We start from the raw sequence: 10,284 nt of genomic DNA, 5'->3' as shown, positions 1-10,284 counted from the left end.
TATGACCACTGGCTGCAGAGTAAAAAGAATTGCTGGGCATCAATCTCAGTGTCCACTCACTGTATTTGGTCCTGTATTTGTACTCTGGTCCTCAGGGATAGTCTTGTTTTCAATAAACAACTATTCTGAAAAATGGTGTGTAATCAAGCTAAAAAAACATGGCAAAATTCAAGTGGCAACAGTTAGTTCAGACAGCATTTCATCTAGTAGTTAAGTAAGTGAGCCAAGGTAAGTCATTCTACAAACCGTGTGCTTTTATTTCAAGTTAGCAGCAGATATGTAGGGAGCATTAGGGCAACAGCAAAAGAGAAACTTAGAAGACTTCTTTAAACATTGCCACTTCTCAAAATGGAACTAAAAGAATGTGGGAAGAAACTAAAAATGGAGTAGATACAAGGGTTATCTGGGCGCCTTCAATGAGAGGCAGCATCGGTTCCTACAATTCGGTTAGATGTGGTTTGTTCTGATTCATTTGTAAGTGGTTATATGAGGTTTTCCTGAAAGCAACAATGCTGCTGCTGCTGTGGTACCAGTTTACATCATCTCAGAAACAAGACCACACTTGCACAAGACTAAAGACTCCAGGTCACACTTACATTCCTAACCCTCTACCAAGTGTGTCTCAAATTGCCTGTAAGGTCACCAGCAATGAGGCATGCAAGGTGGATGGCTCTATGAAAATCCACTATCACTAATGAAATCAAATAAATTCTAGTGTCCAGTCCAATATCAATAAGTCAATCACATCCTATTTGTAAGGAAAAGACAGAATTTATTGTGTGAACAGTGGTTCATTAACACAACTCTTTATTTTTTCTTCAGAATATTGTTTGTTTGCCTATAAGTGGACACATTTGCTGCACAAAAACGAATATTCTCATGCTGAGTGGAGGGTAAACACTGTCGTAGAGTTTTCTCTCTTTGATGAGCTTTGCTGTACGGGAGGGATATGGAGGCTGGCGGGGAAACAGGGAGAATGATTATGGAGTAAGTAGCAAATATTTCCCAGTAGTTGGTTTACCTGAGATTAAGTACAATTAACCTGTTCCTCTGACTCACTAAAAGGTTTCTCAGTCCAAGAGGCAAGGTCTGCACCTGGTATTTGAGGGAACCTTTCTAATTACTTATCTGCCAGAATATCCATTAGCACAGATCATGTGTGTTAGTTGTCCAGTCATGCCCAGCTCTTTGTGTTCCCATGGAGTGTAACCCATCAGGCTCCTCTGTCTGTGGAATTCTCCAGGCAAGACTACTGGAATGAATTGCCACTCCCTTCTCCAAGAGATCTTCCCAACCCAGGGATCAAACCCGGGTCCCCCCGCACAGCCCACCCACTCCCCGCCACCCACAGTAGGCAGATTCTTTACCACCTGAGCCACCGGGGGAAGTCCAGCACAGATCATGTGAGTGGATTAATCCATCGTCAACAGTGGCCATCAAAGAGAAAATTTCCCTAGAAAATGAATCGACTTTGTTGAGACTGAGATGTTACAATGGATGGTGAATGCTCTAAAAAGGGAAAGAGTATTAACATTAAAGGACAGTTTCCTTAGATGAATTCAGGACACATTGTGTCAAACTAACAAATATGAATTTGTAGCAGTACCAAATATGAGTTCTCTGCTGGAAAAACGTAAAAGATACCAAAAGGGCTAAGATCTTTGAAGGCAGCTTACCTCCTCATAGAAGCTTCAGGCTTAAATCCCACAGGCTTATTCTGAAACCAAAAGAATTATATACTTTTAAAATATTACTTCATACTTCTGAATGTGTTTTGCCAGGGAAGACTTCAGGTTACCATCAAACAGAATCAATTCTATTCTTGCTATTTGGTATCACATATAAAGCCACACATTGTCATCACTGGAGATGGGACACAAACTTTTCAATCCAACCATGTGATCTCACTCAGTAAGAATCCATTTCTGGGCATCTCCGATGGAGCCAATCGTAACAAGAGATGTTAAATGACAACAAGAACAAAAACAATAACAAAGTTCAACTGTATTTGACCCAGTTGAAGATATTTGCTTAAGGTTTGACCATTTTTCAACTAGGAGGAAAATTACAAACACAAGAAAACATTTTTTTAAACATGCTCAACTTTTTGGTAATTTATCAGTAACAAAGAAATTTAACTAGTTATTTTCAGCATTTGGTATACAGATTCCACAAATAATATATAGGGGCTTTTAAAAATAATGACTCATTATAATGAAAATTCTCTTTACAGACTCTCCCATGCAGGCAACAGACTATATTTTTAGAGATCTCATTTAAAAGCATGATTTCTCTAAACCATTGACTATAGGACAAAATGTTTTTAGACTAGAAGGAATTTACAGAAAACAGAGACAAATGGCTTTTTTAATATGATTCTGAATTAAAACCGTCCCACTTACTTCTTTATAGTTTTTTCCCACCTGCTGCTATTCACAAAAACTTTCTAAATTTTAGACTGCTGACCTTTCTTAGTAATACAAAACTTAATCTTATGCTTAGATTAGAGAAGAACTTTCAGCAGAATATTAGTAGTTTAAAAGCACTTAAACTTTTATTTGAGGCAATGCCAGTCATACTGTTTGCACTGTGCGCTTCACCAATATCTGGAGAGTCATCCTCAACGTGGAATTAACAGGTCACCTCTCCGTAATGCATTCCACTGTCATTGGGATATAAACAGGAAATCACTTTTTCAGCTTACCAAATCAAATCCATGTATTTTGTTATAGCAAATTTTCCTGTGATTATAAATGCTAGCGAGTCTATAAATGCCATTTTAGTGTAAATGAATTAATCTCTATTTTGTGAATCTATTTTTAAGTCATCTATCTGAAATCACATTATGCATTTCAGAAATGTGTTACTGTTTATTTTAGAGCATGGAAGTCAATGTTTCAAAATCTGAAAAACACCATACAAAAAATACAAAGGTTTTTGCTTGATTTTTCTCTATTCATTCAGAAAGAATCTAAATGAGATTCAAAGATGTTCAAGGATTTTTTAAGGAACAAATATGTTGTTGTCAGTAAGTACACATCATTTAAAATTCCATCTCTTAAAATATGTTGAGTTGCACAATAGCACAGAATGTTTGGCAAGCAGTGTTGAAGCTCACAGGGCCTGATGTTCCCTCATCTGAGATATCTGGTAAGCAAAATCTCTTTGATATGCCTTCATCCAGGATTTGGTGTAATGTATGTAAACTAGAAAAGAATTGGCCACACGGAATTAGCTACCAGGCTTCCTCTATCCTAAGACGTACTTTTCCCCAGTTTAACTTTTCTGAAATCAAATGGTTCTATGTTAGTGTGATTATATTTAAAATAGTGTCATGTTCTTTTCCAATGAGCTGGGAGGATTTTTGTTTGTTCTTTTGTTCTGCATTTTTCTTTTTTTATGAATCCCCTCTGCTTTCAGAGAGATTTGGTGTGGACTGGTACTGCTAGAGCCCTCAGGTCCATCACCTCCTGCCAGCTTTCCATGTATGCTTTGCCATGAAAAAGGAAGAAAACTATTTTCAAACTAGGGGTGAATCTTATTAATACAATGGATGTTGTCTGGACAAGTGTCTGTACTTGACAAGTATATTGAGCATGCTCCTTTTAACATTTTTTTTTCTTCCTGAAACCCCACAGAGAATCTGTTAATCATATTAACATATTGGTTTTAGAACCATGACCTAAGTTTACATGTGACTTTTAAAGAAATATTTATATAGCCAAAATTTAGATAATAACTGTCACCAGAAAGTTAGCTTTAAGGGGAAATCACTCTTGATAAAAATCTTAGTAAACCGCTTCTGCACAACAAAGGAAACTTTAAGCAAGGTGAAAAGACAGCCTTCAGAATGGGAGAAAATAATAGCAAATGAAGCAACTGACAAACAACTAATCTCAAAAATATACAAGCAACTCCTGCAGCTCAATTGCAGAAAAATAAATGACCCAATCAAAAAATGGGCCAAAGAACCAAACAGACATTTCTCCAAAGAAGACATACAGATGGCTAACAAACACATGAAAAGATGCTCAATATCACTCATTATCAGAGAAATCCAAATCAAAACCACAACGAGGTACCATTTCACATCAGTCAGAATGGCTGCTATCCAAAAATCTACAAGCAATAAATGCTGGAGAGGGTGTGGAGAAAAGGGAACCTTCTTACATTGTTGGTGGGAATGCAAACTAGTACAGCCACTATGGAGAAGAGTGTGCAGATTTCTTAAAAAAACTGGAAATAGAACTGCCTTATGACCCAGCAATCCCACTGCTGGGCATACACACTGAGGAAACCAGAATTGAAAGAGACACGTGTACCCCAATGTTCACTGCAGCACTGTTTATAATAGCCAGGACATGGAAGCAACCTAGATGTCCATCAGCAGATGAATGGATAAGAAAGCTGTGGTACATATACAAAACGGAGTATTACTCAGCCATTAAAAAGAATACATTTGAATCAGTTCTAATGAGGTGGATGAAAATGGAGCCGATTATACGGAGTGAAGTAAGCCAGAAAGAAAAACACCAATACAGTATACTAATGCATATATATGGAATTTAGAAAGATGTTAACGATACCCTGTATGTGAAACAGCAAAAGAGACACAGATGTATAGAACAGTCTTTTGGACTCTGTGGGAGAGGGTGAGGGTGGGATGATTTGGGAGAATCTCATTGAAACATGCATAATATCATATATGAAACGAATCACTAGTCCAGGTTCGATGCATGATACACGGTGCTTGGGGCTGGTGCACTGGGATGACCCAGAGGGATGGTATGGGGAAGGAGGTGGGGGGGTGGTTCAGGATGGGGAACACGTGCACACCGGTGGCAGATTCATGTTGATGTGTGGCAAAACCAATACAATATTGTAAAGTAATTAGCCTCCAATTAAAATAAATAAATTTATATTTAAAAAGATATGAAGTTAAAAAAAATCTTAGTAAACCAAAATCAAAGAGCTTAATTGTCTGCACTGCAATTCTTTTTTTTTCATATTTTTCATTTTTCAGTAGTAGCTAATAGGCTATTTAAGACTAACAAACCTTGAATTCTGACATGAACATCTAAAGTCTTTGTAAATCAAATCTCTCTCTTCAAGTATAAGAAAGACTGATACAGCTGGAAGTATTCTCCTAAATTAGGAATGTGAGTGTGTGTGTGTGTTTGTTGTGGTATATTTTGTATCTGCCATTTATGTGATGGACTTCTGTATATGCCATATATGTAACTGTGATGAAATCTACATCATTCTTGTGGTTTTGTTATTGTGGTTTTGAACAAAAGTTCAAATTCAGACTTGACCAAGTGAAGAGAAGCCAAGAACAATTACTAGTGCTGGGAAAAGACAGAACTTGGCATTGCAAAATCTGGGATGAAGTCCCTGCTCAGTCCCTTGGGACTCATTTTTCAACATCTGACATTAAGAATACATAATACACTACTTCTTAGGATGGCTGGGCATTCAAATGCCATAATGGAAATATACATATTTTACAAATTATAAAATGCTCTACAAATGTCATTTAAAAACATTTGAAAAATAAAATCTGAGACAACTTCCTAGCTAAGCAGAGCCTCCGGGAATTATTTAAATAATCAGAAAAGAAGAGCATTAGAAGCTGAACTTGGCACAATTAAGCATGAGATAGTCACAATTCATGCTGACTTACCCGGCCAGTGTATTAACCCCAGGATCCTCATGCCCTCGGCTGTGCAAGGAAGCCTCAGTCTGTGGACCTGGGAGCCACGGGGGAAATTTTCACATTCCTGAATGACCAGGATGAGTTGGTTTCTTCATTCATCCTCTGTACTAGGCTCTGGAGATACAGAGAGGGCTAAGAGCCAAGGCATCTGCTCTTCTGGAACTTAGAGTCCAGTAAGAGAGACACAACTCAATCGACTAATTACCTAAATACGCTAAAATAGTGAAAAGCCTTGAAGAGTTCAGGTGGCTCTGAAGCATATGAAATGCAGACTTATTTTGGTCTTGTCAGAAAGCTTTCCTGGGGAAGTAACATCTGGGCTAATACATGACAGCAACAGTGAGATGAAGTTGGGGGCAGGATGGAGAGGATCGTAGCAGAGAGAGACGTTTTAGCAAAGACTTTGAGACAGAAACAGCTGAAAGGAGGCTGTGTTGAAGGGGCCTGGAACTGGAGTCAGTCAAAGAAATAAGCAGGAGCCAGTCTGTATCTGAGAGCAGAGACGTGACAATATTACTTTCTTGAGATAACACTGTGGAGTGAATCGGTGGGCTGAGAGGCAAAAGTAAAAAACAGTAAGTTTGATTAACATGGCAAGTTTGATTCAATGGAGAGAATTTGCCAGATTCAAAAGAGGTCTGGGTACCATCCCATATCTGTGGATATAGATTAAGAGAAAAGTTTGAGGAATAAGCCTTGAGGGGCTCCAACTTGTAACGTCTCAATAGAGGAGAAGTCTAAAAACAAGAGGTAGAAAGATAAGAGGGGCATTAAGAGTCAGAAGCGGGGAAAGTTGCTGCTCAGTGGTCTGGTAAGGTGAATACTGAAAAATGCTCATTGGTTTAGTGACATGGAGGGCATTAAGTCCGCGAGAACTATACTGGAGGTGAGATGGAAACAAATGTCAGCCAAAGGGTGAGAGGAAATAAAGAAATAGGACTAAGTTGTTTAAGAATTTGGTTATGAAAACTACAAGTAAAAGAGTGTGGTAGCTGAAGGGGGACATAGGGAATTTAGGGGGACTTTTTGTCCATCCCCCAAATCATCAGCTCACTCTATTGGTCTAGAATTTCTTTACCCCTTAAATTTGGGATGTTGTTGGTCCTTAGAGAGTATTTGAAGAGGAGGATGGAGAGTCTAATAAGTATAGTCTCCAAAATAAATAAATAAATGGGTTATTCATTTCCTCACTACCCACTATCAACAAGTCCCACACTAGCATTTATGATTTCTAAAAGAAACTTTCAATGATATGTTACTGGAAGAAGGAAGAAAGAAAGATGTAATATTTCTCAATATAAGTGTGGGCTTTCCTCTCATTCAGACTTCTTTTCCCAGACAATTATTTAAAGCCATGTCCTGTTCCTTCCTAACACCTCTTGTGAGTCCATTTAATCCATCTCTGTCTTCACTGGATTGGAAACATCTCCTCTATGTTGGACCTTAGACAGGTATGGCCCCAGGGCTCAGGGGAGATGTCACTATCTTCTCTACCCAGGTCACCACTCCTCACCCCTCATCCTCTCACAGCAGAGACTTTTACTGAGCACCCAGCCACTGCTGTTATGCTGGGCTGTGCTGAGGTTGCTCAAGATGAGATTCCAGTGCCTCTTGCCACTGGCAGTTCTCTGCCACTCACTGATAGTAAACCGCGCACCACAAGTTGGCAATCAGCACTTGTCTTGCAAGCCTGCTGAGTCTGGCCCCCAAATACAGGTTCAACGTCTTCTAGATCCTGCTGCTTCTTTTTGGAAGCTTTCTCCTAGCTAAACCTAGATGTCAATGGGCAGTGTAGTATATTCTACAATCGAAATGTATTTTTGTCAAAAAGTAAATTTATTTTCCATTACTGGTCTAATTTAGTAACCATTTAACTGAAATAATTAGAAACACTCTGTATGTGTCTGACTGTTGGTGACCCCATGGACTTCCATGGACCCCATGGACCCTCCAGGCTTCTCTGAACATTGAATGCTCCAGGCAGGAATACTGGAATGGGTAGCCATTTCTTTCTCCAGTGGATCTTCCTGACCCAGGGATCAAACCTTGGTCTCCTGCATTGTAGGCATATTCTTCACCATCTAAGCCACCAGGGAAACCCAGTTAGAATCCCTAAGGATCACCAATAATTGATAAAATTTAAAAAAAATTTTTTTTAGAATGTTCTGGAAGCTATTTCTCTTTTGCTGTGTACTCAGGTGACTCTTGAGTACAAATAAAAGGATTATGTCTGTAGGACACATGTTGCCATCTGTTTGAAATGAAACTGACAAGTAACTCATATACGGCATCAATGCATGTTCCAATCTAAAAACAACTGAAGTTAGAAAGCTGTACACTTTAAACTACAAAGCAGGACAGAAGATTTGAACAGACGTCTCACTGATGAGGCTATATGGATGGTAAACAGGCACATTAAAGGATATTGAACATCATTAGCTATCAGATAAATGCAGGTTAAAATGACCATGAAATATCACTATACCTTTCAGAACAGCTAAAATAAAATTTGTAACAACCAAATGCTAGTGAGGATGTACAGGAAGTTAGATCGCACATACATTGCTGGTAGGGAGTGAAAAGGTATAGCTGCCCTGGAAAACAGCTGGCAGTTTCTTATATAACTAAACAAACAATACTATTCAACCCAGCAAATACATTCTTGGGCATTTATCCTAGAGAAATTAAAACATATGCCCACACCAAATGCTGTACATGAATTGTCATTGCAGCTTTATTTGTAAGAGCCAAAAAGTTAAAACAGCCCAGATGTCTTTCAACACAAACTGTGGTACATCCCTACCATGGGACACCACTAATCAATAAAAATAAATGAACTATTGATATCTGCAAGGGGCTTCCCTGGTGGCTCAAACAGTAAAGAGTCTGTGTGCCTGCAATGCAGGAGACCCAGGTTCGATCCCTGGGTTGGGAAGATCCACTGGAGAAAGGAATGGCAACCCACTCCAGTATTCTTGCCCAGAGAATTCCATGGACAGAGGAATCTGGCCGGCTACAGTCCAGGGGTTTGCAAAGAGTTAGACACGAGTGACTAACACTTTCACTTTCACTGATATTTGCAACAACTTAGAGGGACCTTCAGAGAATCGTGCTGAGTGAAAAACATCAATCCTAAAGGTTACATCATATATGATTCCATTTACATAATATTTTTTAAAGGACAAAATTTGGAAATGCAGAATGGATTAGTGGTTGCCAGGGGTGAGGTATAGGGTGAGAGGTATAGAGGGGAGAAGAGGGGATATGGTTATTAAAGCACAATGGGAAAGGTACTTGTCCAGTATCACGACTGGTGACAGATATAAGAATACCTACATGTGATAAAATTGTATACAACTAAACGCACATGCACACACACAAGTGAATACAAGTAAAACCGAGGACATCTCAATAAAATCAGTGGGTTTTGTCCTGATCTTGGTTGTGATGATACGCTAGAGTGCGCAAAATGTTATCACAAAGAGGAACGGGGAAATGTATAAACAGGATCTCTCTATATTACCTCTTAACAACTGCATATAAATCTATAGCTATTAATATCTCAATTAATTTCAAATAAAAAAGTCTTCGTTGTTGCTTAGCCGCTAAGTCGTGTCTGACTCTTTAGGACCCTGTGGACTGCAGCCCGCCAGGCTCTTCTGTCCATGAGATTTCTCAGGCAAGAATACTGGAGTGGGTTGCCATTTCCTTTATCCAGGGGGTCTTCCTGATCCAGGGATTGAACTCTCATCTCTTGTGTCTTCTGCGTTGGCAGACGGATTCTTTACTTCTGAGACAGCAGGGAAGTCCAAAAAAGTCTTTACCACAGTTTTTTACCAACATGAGTTTCTTTTCTTTGTGAGGTACTTCTCTAAGCAAAATGGTGATGAGCAGTGAATATTAGTGAGCACACACTTTGCCACATGAAGGTTAAGACAGCTGTGTCAACAGGATGGCTGGAAAATGATAGTTCAAGTAGGTTTTATTCAGGCAGCCAATGAGTACTTTATATTCTTTTCAAATAACATCAGCAGCCAATTTACTGTGCAAAAACCACTACTATTAATTTTTCCCAAACCTTTTTTTTTTTCATAATCCACTTCTATGAAAATGTGAGTAGGTATCTCCATCTGGGTGGGAGTTTGCAAAAGCTCTGTAATTAGCCTAAAAAATTTTGACCTTGCTTCTTAGCCATGTGCTGACTATATGAGGAAATCCTATCCATTTATAACTCAGAATCTTGCAATTTTGGAGTAGGTTTGGTTTCAAGCCCTCTTCTCTGCTCTTTCACAAGCTCATCTGAATCCTGAGAGGGTAACTCATTACCCTAGCTTCTCAACAGCTTATCACAGCAGCAATCAGATCACATTGTAAAAAATGCATTTTTAACTTACTCTAACACAGATATGGGCTCCCCAGGTAGCAGTAAAGAATCCACCTGCCAATGTAGGAGACACAAGAGACACAGGTTCCTCCTTGGGTTGGGAGGATCCCCTGAAGTAGGAAATGATAACCCACTACGGTATTCTTGCCTGGAAAATTCCTCGGACAGAGAGGAGCTTGTTGGG

At 39.1% G+C, this 10,284-nt stretch overlaps 1 long non-coding RNA gene across 5 annotated transcripts in view; it reads right to left on the bottom strand.

Annotated features, from left to right (window-relative positions):
* Nucleotides 1-751: 751 nt before the first annotated feature.
* Nucleotides 752-10,284, bottom strand: part of LOC105608837 (uncharacterized) — a 39,134-nt gene continuing 29,601 nt past the window's right edge. For 3 of the 5 annotated variants that reach the window (XR_009599301.1, XR_009599303.1, XR_001030437.4), the window contains 4 exons: nucleotides 5,684-5,830; nucleotides 1,677-1,717; nucleotides 1,371-1,453; nucleotides 752-956 (listed from right to left, as the gene is read on the bottom strand). This is a non-coding gene — a long non-coding RNA (uncharacterized LOC105608837). The remainder of the gene's footprint in view (nucleotides 957-1,370; nucleotides 1,454-1,676; nucleotides 1,718-5,683; nucleotides 5,831-10,284) is intronic. The other 2 variants (XR_009599302.1, XR_006058718.2) reach the window with 1 other exon arrangement.

The sequence above is a fragment of the Ovis aries genome, chromosome 2, assembly GCF_016772045.2.
Source record: "Ovis aries strain OAR_USU_Benz2616 breed Rambouillet chromosome 2, ARS-UI_Ramb_v3.0, whole genome shotgun sequence".
NCBI lineage: Eukaryota > Metazoa > Chordata > Mammalia > Artiodactyla > Bovidae > Ovis > Ovis aries.
This window is presented reverse-complemented; position numbering and strand designations above follow the sequence as displayed.